Source organism: Cupressus sempervirens, chromosome 4 (genome assembly GCF_028749045.1).
Source record: "Cupressus sempervirens isolate cs-2001-9-10 chromosome 4, ASM2874904v1, whole genome shotgun sequence".
Classification (NCBI taxonomy): Eukaryota; Viridiplantae; Streptophyta; class Pinopsida; order Cupressales; family Cupressaceae; genus Cupressus; species Cupressus sempervirens.
The window spans coordinates 859567616-859582434 of NC_143121.1; the positions used below are offsets into that span (position 1 = coordinate 859567616).

General features: G+C 35.2%; 1 protein-coding gene across 1 annotated transcript in view; it reads left to right on the forward strand.

The window, feature by feature from the left end:
• LOC149564133 (isoleucine--tRNA ligase, cytoplasmic-like) overlaps window positions 1-14819 on the forward strand; it is a 108933-nt gene that overhangs the window by 13314 nt on the left and 80800 nt on the right. The gene's annotated exons all lie outside the window — the stretch shown is intronic.

Here is a 14819-nt window from a genome sequence, read left to right on the forward strand (position 1 = left end):
TCGTTATTGGAACTCAGTAAAGTAGGTATAAAAGTATCAACTTGATTTGACATGATTTTCCCATCAATTTATTCTTTTGTTTTTAAATTCGAAAGAGGGGTTCTGATTTTCTCTCTTGCGTTGCTTTTGGATTCTTCATTGACGTGTGGTAGTTGGGTGGCAGTGGCGGCTGGGTGGTTCTTAGGAAGTGGTGGGGGGATGCCATCATTCTTGTCCCCTTATTCCGGAGACATCCCCGTCCCGGGAATGTGGGGTCCAGGGGCTGGGACGCGTCCCTGTGTAACAGTGGTAATTTGACATTTCTAAATGATTGAAATTAGTTAGCCTCTTTCAATTTGTTTATCCTACTTAATTTGAAGCCTGTGGAGCTTATCCCAAATTCAATGCTGAACTAAAGGGGATTCTCTTGCAATGCAGGATGGAAATTGTAAATAGCAACAAGCATAGTAATCTGTAGTGCAGAACTTAACTTTTTTTTTTTTGGCTTAATGCTAATAATTCATTAAATTTCTGATTTATCTGCGCCTTTGGGTTGACTAAAATTGATCCTATAAGAAATTGAAGAAGAATTGCTGAAAAATAATGGACGTGCAGTTTTTATCCAGCATTCAATTCATTCTTTATTTTTCCTATCTTCATTTCAGTCAGCTTTATACAGCCTCACATCCATTTCAATTTTGAGCTCTGCTACCATCTCTTTCCATCTTATGTGCTAGCTATTTCGTGGAGCAAAAGTACCTGCTGCAAATTCACTTTAGCTGCTAGCAGTATCTAGGCATTCAGAGAGACATCTGCTCTTGTTCGGTACAGATAGTTGCACTTTCAAGGTTATGCAAGGGAGATGTTCTACTTCATTCGTCTGCCTCATGCTCATTATTGCTTATTCAATCTCAGCCTAAGGACATCCTTTTTTTCGCATTCTCCTTGTGGCTCATTTCAATAGAACATATTGTTGAACAGGTTGAATAACTGAGAGGGGGGTGAATTAGTCTACGCTCTCATAATTTTTTTTTTCCAGCTGTCAGTTATAGCAAAACATACATCCAGTGTAACGAAAGATATTTCGGTTAATGCACAACAATACACCATCAAAAGATAAGCATTAAGAGCACAAGTACACTGACACAATGAGCACCAAATATGACGTGGAAACCCAAATTGGGAAAAACCACGAAGAAACTAATTCTCATGAAATAAACAATGCCACCAATTAGGTTATTTGATACAACAAGGCTCCAATTAGGTTATTTGATACAACAAGGCTAACTGCCAGAAAGAAGAAGCAGTACTGCCAGTAGGCAAACTGCTTGAGTAGCTACACCCTGAAATACAGAAAGGCTCACTGTTGAAATGAAGGCTTACTGCCAGAATGGAAAATGGACTGAACCAGACTTTAGCGTCAGCCTTTGCAAAATCCAGTTGTGAACTGTCTACAGTTCCCCAATCAACTCGACCAAGTTGTTCACGCTTTCATTACCAAGAACAACACATGCACCCAGATATGCATACCATTGCTAGGCACAATGCATCCCAACGCATTGCACTTATTTCACACTATCTTCTATATATATATATATATATTTGTATTCAAGATTACCTATGTCGGCCACCAATAATAAAATGCGCGAAACCTCCAATATATTGATTTTGTGGATACATTTGATTATAAGCATCAGACCTAAATCTGGAAGCTCATCACCACATTATGATATTCCAAAATAAGGTCACACATAAAATAACATAGTTGCTGATGCCGCAGGAACCCTACAACCAAGTTCCAAAGATGGAAACCTAAAGATCATTAGATGAATTGACGACTCCAGGTAATATGCTGATGAAACTAGGAACTAAGAACAACTGTGGTCAACCAAATATAACAAAACTGTTGATCAACACTAATCTGAACATGAGTGCCCAATCAATGAATCAAGAGGCAACAAGTGTACTGATAAGCAGAACCAGAACAACCAAGTACACGAGTCCACTAACAACAGGAAATACAGGATATTCTTGTTATGTATGCCCCTGCTGATGACCAACTGAATTGTTTCTAGAATCTGTACCTAGGGAACCGATATAGGAAACTGAATACACAAAAACCAATCTGAACCGAAGATGTGTGATGTCTTCATTCTGAGCAATGCTTTTGCCCGACTGACCATACTGTCACCAATCTGAGTGACATACATCAAAACATGTCTCAGAACAACCAATATCAACAAAGTGTCAGTATGGATGTTTTGATATAAATGACAATCAATGTGTGCACCGGGATGCTATGTCTAACAATCTCCCCCTTTGGCATTGATGGGGAAACTTCCAGAAACAGAAAAGAATATCTGGAAACTGAAATTTGAAAATACCAGAAACTGAAATCTAAAGAGCTCCGTTTGAGTAGATGATATCTTTTTATTTTTCACACCAAACAATCTCTCCATTTTTGCCATACTGGCAAAGGGCCAAACACTACCGAAATTGTAGAACAAAACTACCAAGCCAAGTTTACAAAAAACCAACAGATTTAACTACAAAAAATTTCTTGTACCTTTCCTTCAGCATTGGAAAACTTTTCTTCCAGTTGGTAATAATTGCTCGCAATTGAGCACTCCGACTGTTACTCTTCACCAGCTTCTCATGAGATCCTGTCCAATTGCAGACAGGAAACTTTTGCAGAAAGCTCGTAGCTTCAATTATAAGATCAACAACATGTTCCATCCTAACTTCAATCATGTCCTTCAGAAGCCAGAAAGTCTTGATCAGGTCTTCTCTCCACCTTTTCTGAATTAGCAATTCAGCTTGCAATTCACCAATTCTCCTCCTCTGAGCACCATTGATAGCCTTGAGGATTCTGTAGGTTTTACTGATATAATTTAGTTCGTTCTTGATCTTCTCACACTATGCTCGAAAGTTGTGTACAACAGCAGACCATCATAAACAGTATCAGTAAATGATATTGATTTCCTCTATAATAGTTTTTTGTTTGACCGAACATGAGGGACAATGTTTGTAATGCAAGGTTAATGTACATGGACATGTTGGTTAATGTACATTTTAACCGTGGAACCATATACCAAGCATGGGTATCATTTGATTGAATGCTGCAAACAAAGCACATGAGCTTTCTGGTTGAATACCTCTGAGTTGTGTGATCCCAATGAACGAGACGAAATATTTTTTTTAACGTGCGTAAAAATGGAATATCATAGTAACATGGGGACATGTCCCCCTCTTTTTGCTCCACGCACTGGGGACGGGGACGCATCAGGGACTTGGGGACTCCGTTCCCCCATCCCCAGCATTGCCACCAAATTCCACCACCTCTGCCGAGGATGGGGGGATGTCCCGGTGTTAACTATTTGCTGATTTGACTATTTATGTTCAATGTTCAATGTTCTAATTCAATGCAATGTTTAAGTATTTACTCTTTTCCATCTTTATATCATATATTGCAATACATCTTTTCATAACTAGCATTTTAAGTACCATATGTATAGTATATACAACCCCCCCGGTCCCCCGCCGTCCTCCTGCTGTCTCCAAATTAATGCCCCTCTATCCCCCCGTCCCAGAAACTTGCCCTCGCGTTCTGCAGGGTGGTGTAACTATGTGGATTACCTAAAGGATCTTTCGAAGCCTTTGAAATAATGTAGTAGTTTGTGGTGAATGCTAATATTGTAACCTTTCCTATATTGCATTTAATGGGAAAAAGTTACATGTAGTTTGATCAACTTATTTACAGTGGTCAACTTCCATGCTTGCTGAAGCTATCTTAAGGAAATGCCAAATCTATTATTAATATCAGCATTTAGAGTTGTCTTTGGTTGTGTGGGCATGTTTCTTTCAATGCGACATATGAAGACAACAAGATATTTCCAAATGTAATATGTTTAGAGAATAAATCATAACTATTCTAGCTGCCACCATAGTGAATGTTGGGAATGGTGTTTGTTTTTTCTAGATGGAAATAGTTTTATTCATGGAGATTAGTCTTAATGTCAAATTGAGCAATTTGAATGTAGACTTGTGTAATAGTCCTCCCCCTTGGTTTTGTTAAAGAAATCAGAATTTGTCTAGTGGCATTTTTACGAACAGTTTGCGTGCAACCCCGAAATGAAAGCTCTGATCCAAATCGTAATGTATGGGTACACAACCAAGAAACCAATACAAGTGAAGTACACTATTATGGCGTGCTAAGAATTTGGGCTCTTCTGTTATGGTGATGACAGACAGCTAACATAAAGAAGTGGGAAGACAATACATAGAACAACTAATTGCATCTCATTAATCCTTGGCTCATTCACATAACTTTCACTTCATCCGTATAGGAAAAGAACGTACATAGTTAGCACATTTAACTTACAGCCACCTGATTGTAGATAAGAAGTGGCACCTGTAGCTACACAACTCACGTGATCTTCAGAACTCCCCACTGTGTACACATATTCCGAATGGATGCTACTTGCAGCAATGGTGATTAATGTCTGTTATTACACCCACGTCCCTGATCTCTGATTGATGGGTCTGTAGGTAGTGACTGTCATGAAGCCCATTGCAGAGATGGTCTGGAGGAAATACAGTCATGCCCTTATATGATGATGGTACGCTCTGATACCACTGATGAAGGGCCACACCACCCTACCAACTCATAACCAAGAATGCAACAATATGAAGACAAAGAGAGATAAAATGCTTCCCAAGAAATTTTATTAAATTTGAAAATCCTTAGCAATTACAATAACATTTCTACAAGATCTCTCAAGATCCAATCCAAACCCAAGCTAGTCTAGATCCACACTCTAGTAGAAACCTCTGAGATCTCAACTTGTGCTCGCAAGCCACCAAGCAACCTCCTTATTTCTAAACCACAGCTACTAGCTCTTCTCCAACTTTATTCAAGATCCAAGCGTAAACTGCCTCACATTCGGCGCTCTGTCTACACTCACAACTCCACCATAATCCTGCTGTAAACTGCCTCACATTCGGCGCTCTATCCACAGACTCAGGAAAACTCACTCTTCACTTCCTTCTTTCTCTTTCTTACCTTGAAGCCTTCCAAGCTTTCCAAGCTTCAACTTCCAAAGCTTCTACTTCCCGAGCTTCTCCTTCTCGAGCTTCTCCTTCTCGAGCTTCCACTTCTCAAGCTTCTCCTCCTCAAGCTTATACTCCTCGAGCTTCTCCAAGCTTTCACCTTCTTCTCGAGCTTGATTAGAAATGCTCATATGCCTTGCTTAAATAAGCACTTACCACCCCATGCATGACTTATCCACAACCTTCTAGAATTCCTCCACAACCTTCTACAACTTCCATAACTTTCTACAATATTCATAACTTTGTAGAATTCTACCCACACCTCGATAAATTGAATGAAAACCATTTATTTTTTATTTTTTTCATTATGCCACCTATGCACCTCGAAAATAGAAATCCCCTTTTCCTTTCTTTTCTCCTTTTTCCCTTTTTTATTTTTTTATTATTTCTCCTCTAATTTTCGTCACTTTCTCTCTCCTCTAATTTTTTTTTTTTTTTGTCAAATATATATATATATATATATATATTTTCAATAATTTTCCCATGCAAGAAGCTCTTGCATCATTATAGCAGCCGTGTCCGTCCAATGGATATTAACTCTGCCACTCCCTATAACCACTGTTTGATTCTGATACGTGGCCGATTGATCTGCTGTTGCTGCTCTTGCTGGAAGTGGTCCGAACTTCACAGTTAGGCCTTGTACGTTTTCACTTCCACTTTCCTGTGCCTGCTAGTGATTACGCCTCCCTTTCATGTCCCTAGATGCAGACCATAAGGGTTATCCAGAATTATCTTGTCCTATGTATAGTCTGATATCTCAGCCTGCGGCCCCTAGTAAAACAACAACAGTCTCCTATGTAGGATACTTACTCTTTTGAATGCCGTCTCTTAGCTATGATAGAGTCTCCCAATCTGTATACTTGATTCTGAATAAAATCTCTAATGAGTTTCTGGGGCTATGTCTAGCTTCTCCACTCTCTCAAAGGGGTTTTGTCCTCAAGAGTGACCAGTCACATTTAAGCAACCTTTCGTTGTTTTCAAAACAATATTATATTCATGCTCCTAATCCTAATGCAGATACATGCTTTTATAACCTCGATGTGAACAACTAAGCAATGTGGGATAAAAGCCTATTTCGTCTTTTAGTCACTTAAGTCATTTTTGTCGTAAAGTGACTTTAAATGATAAAGTACTTAATAAAATAAAGTGACTTAACCTTAGGAGTTCCCACTTAAATATCTCCCCCAATGAAACCAAATAGACCCCTGTGACTGGCTGACATCCTCAAAATAAATGCTGTTAGCCTATCTAGATGGAAAGATAGACCAACAAGGCACCCTTAGGTCTAGCGCAGAGAAGGGGACATTACAACTTGCACCATAAAATTGAGCATTGCATAAAATGAACGAAAGAATTTTGGGCAAATGTACTCTCCAGTTTTAAGGCAACTTGCGCATGCTTCACAAATGTTCTCCCTTATCTAGTATAATAGAACTCTTAAATGGTGCATGGATGCATTACAAATGTAAATTGGGCCAAATATCACGGTTTTGGAATGTTGATGTTTGATAGCTTATGCCGGATAATCTTATATATAATAAATTATATGAGATATAAGTATATGAGACAAATTAATATAATAATGATTAAATTTATTATTATATTAATTATCTGATTAACAAATAGACATGTCCCATGAAGGGACATGTCTATTCATGGCTTATACTTAATATAAATATAAGTGATTGTTGCATTTGAAAAACACATACCTAATACATAGTAGTGCTATTAAAATTTGCAGCAGTCCTCTACAATTTAACATGGTATTAGAGTAGGCCGATTATTGGGAATAATGTGAATACAAAGGTCTGACAGAATTATTAAATTGAATTTTGTGACTCTTATAACTACCGTAGAGTAAAGAAGGAATGTAGTTCAACATCATCTCTCTTTGAATGGGAAATCAACAAAAGAAACCCAAATTGAATGAGTGTCAATGCGACAATCTCTACATAGCATTTCTGGCAAAGCTCTCTAAGTTAAGTGTATTTGGCTCACTGCCAATAAGCGACGTAGGTGGGAAGATCAAACAAGTTTCTCTAGGCAGAGAAGACCCACATACTGTAGGGCGCGAGGAATATAAGGAGAATGCTAAAATCATCTTGCAACGAGCTTGGAGAGAAGTGTATTGTGTTATCGAAGAAGCAAAAATGTATTTGCAGCATTGCTTTGGTCCGTAGTAGTGGAAGAAAGCTCTAACATTGGGTGCTTTAGGCGAGGCCCATGTCGTTCATATGCATGACTTGCTATGGTGTTTTTTGTTTGGATTTGAGCCTCACTTAGGTTGTAGATTCTTCAGAGGCCTATTATAATGAGATTTGTTGTAGAAGAGTGGGAGAATTTGGTGGAGAAATGAATGGTCCCTTGCACATTTATGATGATTATGTAACGCCCCGCTAGGGAAAACCAAAAGAAATTAACCTAAAGTTTCACTAAGTTTGTCAAACATTTTTTTTTCGAAAGATAATAACTTAACAACAACAGATATAAATGTAGCAATAACATACACATAAGCACATACTATAAAACATATTATAATTCTTAAGGGTCCCATGACGTTGAATCACATTTAAGTTTAATTAATATTAAAACCAAAATATCACATTTAAGTTTAATTAATACTAAAAACAAAATATAACACATCCACATTAAAGAATAACTACAAGTATGGATCCATTTAAATAATATACAATTATCCTGAATGCCACTTGGCAATAATTAGAATGCACAATCATCCATTGTATAGGTCACAGACATGAGACGCTGAAAGAATATACATCATAAAATAGATTACATCATCTTTTAAGATCCATGAAAAAAATACAATATAATAGGTATAACCATCCATCATAGTACACAAGAATAGAATGAAAGGAAATGCAAAACAGGGAACTCTAGCCACGACATTGAACTATCGGATCTCAATGGTAAAAGTAAAAAGCACTACCATCCAACCTCGTGGTAACCCGAAAAGGGTCCACTCCCACCGCGCTGAGGAGATAGTTTCAAGTCCCAAACAGGATAACAAACTCAAAAGTAAAAACCAATATCTAGGTTCAAGGAATCACCTGAAAGCAAACTATCTCAAAGGGTACTAAGACACAAGTATCAACTAATCCCAGAGGCAACAATAACACGTAGCAAATCTACTATGCAAGTGGGCAAGTGTCATTGCATGAGCCAACTCTAAGGTTACCCTGGCAGCCACTATAGACTCCAGACCCCCTAGTGACTTTATGTGGTACTAATACCTTATTAATTCATTTTAAACCCATTTAATGAAATGTTATCACTTATTAAAATAACCTACAATGGGTTACCTGCCAGCCTCTTTAGGGCCTCGGCCTCCATTGCAAGCCACTTCCCACCATGAGATACAAATAACCTACCCTAAGCTCAGCAAAAGCAAAAGATCTCAAATGACCATAAACTACACATCAGTGCTTAAACAAACAATTGGAAAGTATTGAAATATTATTGATCACAATCACAGATTCCACCAATACGATCATCCTAATAGGACTGATCCAAAATCAAGTACACATAAACCAAATCCATGTCATAACATGACATCACCAAAAACAAATCATTTAATCACCTTAGTCCTATACAAGCAATTGAGAGGCAATCAAGGATAACTGTTTGAAGACTCAAGGGTTATATCAGGAAAGTCACGCCATTCACCTTAGTCCCACACAAGAAATTGGAAAGCACATCAAAATATCTGATTAAATTCATCATAGAACACACATGACACATTACCATGGTCAGGTATAAAAGATCGTATACATAATATCATTACAAAACAAAACTCCCAAGCCTCTGGTAAACATCCTGATTGGCCAAATCTAAGTCAATCCCGAAATCCCAACACTAGTAATTCACACGTTACATAAAGTACAAACAAAAGTGAATTTCATAATTCATTAGGTTTTGAAAGCCCTAAAGTTCAATATTTACTAAAGGTTCTCATATTCTCATTTTCATTTTCAAGCACAAGATTCGATGTTCAAAACTAGGGTTTCAGTTTTCATTTTCCGTTTCAAAATATTATAATGACTTAGGTTTTTCGATTTATAAAACTTTCCCTAGCATTATAAATTATTCTTATATAAAAAATTGCACCGACAAACAAAATTTGATTCAACCAATTTTTCCAACTTCTCAAATCACACTTTATTGTACAATTACATTTTAATAATAAATTAATTAAAGACTTCAGTTAAATATTATTAAAATTAAAATCATTAACCATTAAATTCTTAAAGATGATAGTTATTTTTATTTATTAATAAAATAACCTGTATTAAATTATTAATAAAAGACTATTAAATTAATAATTAATAATAATAATAATTATGAAATTACATGTAATATTTACTAAATAATAAAAATTTAATATATTTAAAAATATTTATTAAATTATTTAAACTTTAATAATTAACAAACCATATTAAGAAAAAATGGTTTAGGCCCGTGCGACCGGCAGTAAAGCTGCCGCAGTAGTGTACAGCTGCTGCCGCAGTAATAAGACCGCCATTGGGCAAGAAAACCACAGGGAGGAGTAAGGGGGGTGGGGGGGAAGGTGGTGGCCCCCGCCCACTTAATTTATATATATTTTTAAATTAAATAAAACAACAAAACGTCCCCTCCCATAATATGCTGTTTCATTTTTTTTTGAATTTCTTTTATTATATATTTAATAATGTAATTACCAATTATTGTGTAATTATATTATTTTATATATAGTAATTACCAATTACTGTGTAATTATATTATTTTATATATGGTAATTACCAATTATTGTGTAATTATATTATTTTATATATATTTTTTGTTCAAAAAGTTACCATAGATCTAGTAGGGAAACGAAATTAAAATAGTCAAATTTATTGATTCCAATTTCTGGTATTCTTCCTCAAAACCTCATCCTAAATCAAAATATGAAATTCTAAACTTTACAAAACGAGGGTTTCAAATTAACAAACAATACACAGATTTTTCTCAATCAAAGAACGATAGTTCGCATACAATGGTTTCAAAACCAAATTCATTTCGAAAACAAATTTATAGACACGGAGAAGACAGGAATTTGAAGAACAGAAAATTACTGCACAAAATCCCACAAGATCCTACTTGGATCTGATGCTTAAACGACGGATACTCAAAACTCGCAAACCAAACCCTTTTTCCTTTTGAAAACCCTTTTCCTCCAAAATTGCTCCTCCAAAATCTGGTTATTGTAAAATGAGCTCTAGATCTCTGATAAAGAGTTCTCCCCTAAATTTAGGGCTTTGATTGTGCAATCACACTAGAAGACTCGTTGATCTTTATCTTTTATTATTTTATTATATTTTAATATTCATGCACAATCTTTGTGCCATTTAATTAAAATAAACTTTATTAAATTAATGTTTTCTCTCTCTTATTAAATCATGAGATGATTTTTTAAATAATATATTTATTAATTCAACTAATAATATTATTTAGAGTTTATTATTTAAAATGAAACTCCTAAATAATAATTATTAAACTAAATAAATATAAACACGCCAAAATTAGAACTTTAATAAAATATTTAAATTTAATTCTTTAATTTAATTAATTAAATATTGAATTCTCTTTATAAAATTTTCATTAAATTAAATTATTAAATTATCTTTTAATATGATTTAATTAAAACAAAAAATCTTCACAGACCCACAAGACTGAATATGGAAACCCATTAAGAAGCACAAAATACAAGATCAAACTCAAGGGTTAGAATCACAAATATATGTCACTTGACGAATTCAGATGGGTAACCAACTCAGATACTTGTCCTACTTTCTAGGACAATTAGCTTAGGTTAGGATTCAGACTCAAAAATTATCTCCCCACTTATACCATTGAGATATTGCGATAGGGTACGCTCATCTTGGCAATTCAGGGAAGTCGATACCCAGTACCTGCAATCTGCATAAAATCCACGCATGTACATACTCATATATTCTAAACTAAACAAGAAATAACGGGGAGTTGCTCATCATGTAGATCTTGACTAGCAGGGGATTACGACTCCCTCCCTCAACCACATTAGGAACGTCAATCATAAAGTAAAATAGACAAGTACACCATACACATGCAAGTATGGGGTAAGTAACTATATAAATAGTATATAAATCATTCATCTAACTAACATCATGAAATAACTAAAAGTCACTAAATGAACATACATATATCATCATAGAAATAATCCTGAACACATGAAATAACTTAGTAACTCATCACATATATAAACTGAGTATGAAATACATCTAATCAAATCCGGTAACAAAGTACCACTAATCATAAAACAAAATCAGAAAATTGGCCTTACAAGAATCCGACAATATATCAAGAAAAGTCAACTAGGGGTAGGCATTACATCCACTGCCCCTAGACTTAGGCTTACTCCTGGAAGCCTACAAGAAAGATGAAACTAAACTAGGGGTAGGCATTACAGAGTATGTGGATAAGAATTAATTGGCGAGCACTTTGAATGTGTTATGGAAGGAATATGATGGCAGAAATGCTGTGACAAAAATTATGCTCAACAATGATGAAGAGAACAAGGTCCGCTTAGCCAAGTATTTAGCACAGTGAATGCAGGTGTGGAGTAATGTGCGTGAAGGAGTTAGAGTACTGGAAGTACCTAAGTGGCTTAGGATCGGATCTCGGGACTTGAAGTGGAAGAATCAAGCTCTGAATGTTGTTGGCATGGAGTGTGATGAAATCTGGAGGGGGTCAGGGTTTAATTGCTTGGTGTACAATGTAAAATGCTAACCCATCACCAAGGAAAGAGATTGTTATTATAATATTTATGAGTGGTGGGCTCCACAATAAGGCAAGTATGAGTCAATATATTATAATAGTGTTTCTTTTGTTATGAATGTATTATAATATTTTGATTAGGATAAGATCATTAATAATGAGATTATAATGGGGATTAATAATTATAAAAATGATAAATTATATTGGAATAATGGGGATCATTTTCCAAGTACGACATTTTTATAATTATCTTTATCTTATTGGAAAGATCTTATATTGAGTATTATATTAGTCTCTCTTATTTGTATTTTCAATACGTACTATAAGAGTTATTTGCTTTGATCTTTCCCTCCGAGAATGTTATTGCGGGAAGAGGGAGATTGAGATTCAAAGGGAGACTAATATTTCATTAGAGGCAACTTTGAAAGAAAGGGAGCATATAGAGGCTATGATTCAATCAACCTTTTGTGATCTCGATCATATTGATTTAGAGGGAGTAAACCATGTTGAGATGGGTTCTCCTCTGATCAATAAATTGTATCAGACAAGAGGATTGTGATTCATGAATATTCCTCGTGACTGTGATTTTAATGGGTTTACCCCTTGTGGACATCATGAGGAAGTGACGACTTCCAAATGATGTCACTTGTATTTGCAGAAGTTACTCTAAGGTGACGATCTTACAATAACTTGTATTATGAGATCAAACAAATTAAGTATATGGTGAATGTTTTGCATCTCAACTATCTGGAAGGCCTTTACTCAAAGAGTATTTGGTGAATATCATTGATATTCTGGAAGGCCAATACTCTTGATATCAGATGTGATATCAAACTTTATTTTGAGTATTTGGTGAATATCATTGATATTCTGTGAGGCCATTACTCTTGATATTAGATGTGATATCAAATCTTATTTTGAGTACTTGGTGAATATCATTGATATACTGGGAGGCCAATACTCTTGATATCAGATGTGATATCAAACCTTATTTTGAGTACTTGGTGAATGTCATTGATATTCTAGGAGACCAATGATCTTGATACAAGTTTGATATCAAAATGGTGGATATCTTCTGATTAAAGACATTCTTAAAATTTGTCATTCCTAATATTACCCATGGTGTAATATATGTCTTGTGTTTATCCTCCCTAGCTAAGAGGGAGTGTTGATGTTTGATAGCTTCTGTCGGATAAACTTACATTTAATAAATTATGATATATATATATATGATTAAATTTATTATTATATTAATTATCTGATTAACGAATAGACATATCCCATGAAGAGACATGTCTATTCATGGCTTATACTTAATATAAATATAAGTGATTGTTGCATTTGAAAAACACATACCTAATACATGGCAGTACTATTACAATTTGCTGCAGTCCTCTAGAATTTAACATGGAAATGCTCTAGCAAACATTTCTGTTGAATGCAGAGAAATAGAAAAGGTACATAAATTGTTTTCCACACTTCAAAGTGATGTCGCCTTTTGGGATGAAATGGTCATGGGGATATAAACAAAATTGGTTTTGTTAAAATCACTGTAGAAACTTTCAAGTTAGTGCAGCTGCCAGTAAATTCAAATTCCACAACATGGAACAACATCATCTATATATGCACTAAAATGAAGAATTGAAATAGAATATGCAGCAAAGGAAAACTACAAGTCAGAGTTGGAATGCTCTTTCAGAAGATTGCAGATCAGATATCTTTTCTTATTGTTATTAGATGCAATAAGTCACTGGTTATGGTTATTACTATCATTTTTGGTAAGTATGCTCGTTGTCACATTCTAGTCAAAGTTAAGAAGTTGACCATTTTTGTGCAAAATTTGTGAAGCTCATAATCTTGTTCAATTCACGCAAAAATAAGTTTGTTCTAACTTGGAAAAAAACTAGTTATCCTATGAAGCCTATAAATATGAGATATTTTGTAATCTAGAAGGGGAGAGACTTTTTGCTAAGGGGAAACTATGGAGATTTTTAGAGAAACTTTTGGTTTAAAATATTGTACTCAAAGCTTTTTGAACTTGTATATTTTCAGAGAGATAATGAATGATGCATTTTGTTCGTATATCAAGATGTCTTACTGAATTATTATTGCTAATTTGTCATATGTCAAGTTAATGATATCTTTGTGTATACATAGAATCCTTTAGTTTATGATCCTAATGACATATGTAATTGATGAAGCACAATCATGCCCTGGTACTTTGGCTTGGAGATGATAGTAACTTGTCTCCTTGTATGTTGAGACATCTTTATTTCATTGTTGCATATTTAAACTCATTATGTGTTGAAGCTTCCTTGTAAAATGTTATCCCTTAAGGAATCTCATATGCTATTCGTATGTCTAGTGTTGGAGTTCCGTTCATCTATTTCCTTTAGTTTTCTTTTGTATTATTTTGTACTTTTAGGTGAAAAGTACACAAAAATATCAAATACTCATATCATATGAGGGAGCTGCCCCCTTCAAACGCAGAGGAAGATTGCAATCTTATAGTGATTGAGTTGTAGTCTATCTAGTTGTTGGCATGGTTGTCACTGTTCAAGGGCTAACATGGCCAATTTTCAAGGCATTATTATAGTGCCAAATCTTTTATCAACACTTATTTTGCTTGCGTAGGAAACCAAAGATTAGGGATATTTGTGCGAAAGGGTGAGAGTTTAGAGTGGCATTTATATACCTCGGTACAAACCATTCCAATTCTAGTGTGGGCGTGTCTACAATTTGTTAATGATGCTCAGTTCATAGTGCAAGAAGGTTGGAGAATAGTGAATGTATTATGTAGGTTTCGTAGTGCCTTGTATAGTTGGTGTTGATGCAAGTTGACTCCTACAACCAAGATCAAAAGTCCGTTCATAGAAGGGCTTGTGATTAACATTGCATACTCTTGTTTTACTTGAATGCTAATTAATTGATACTAGTTA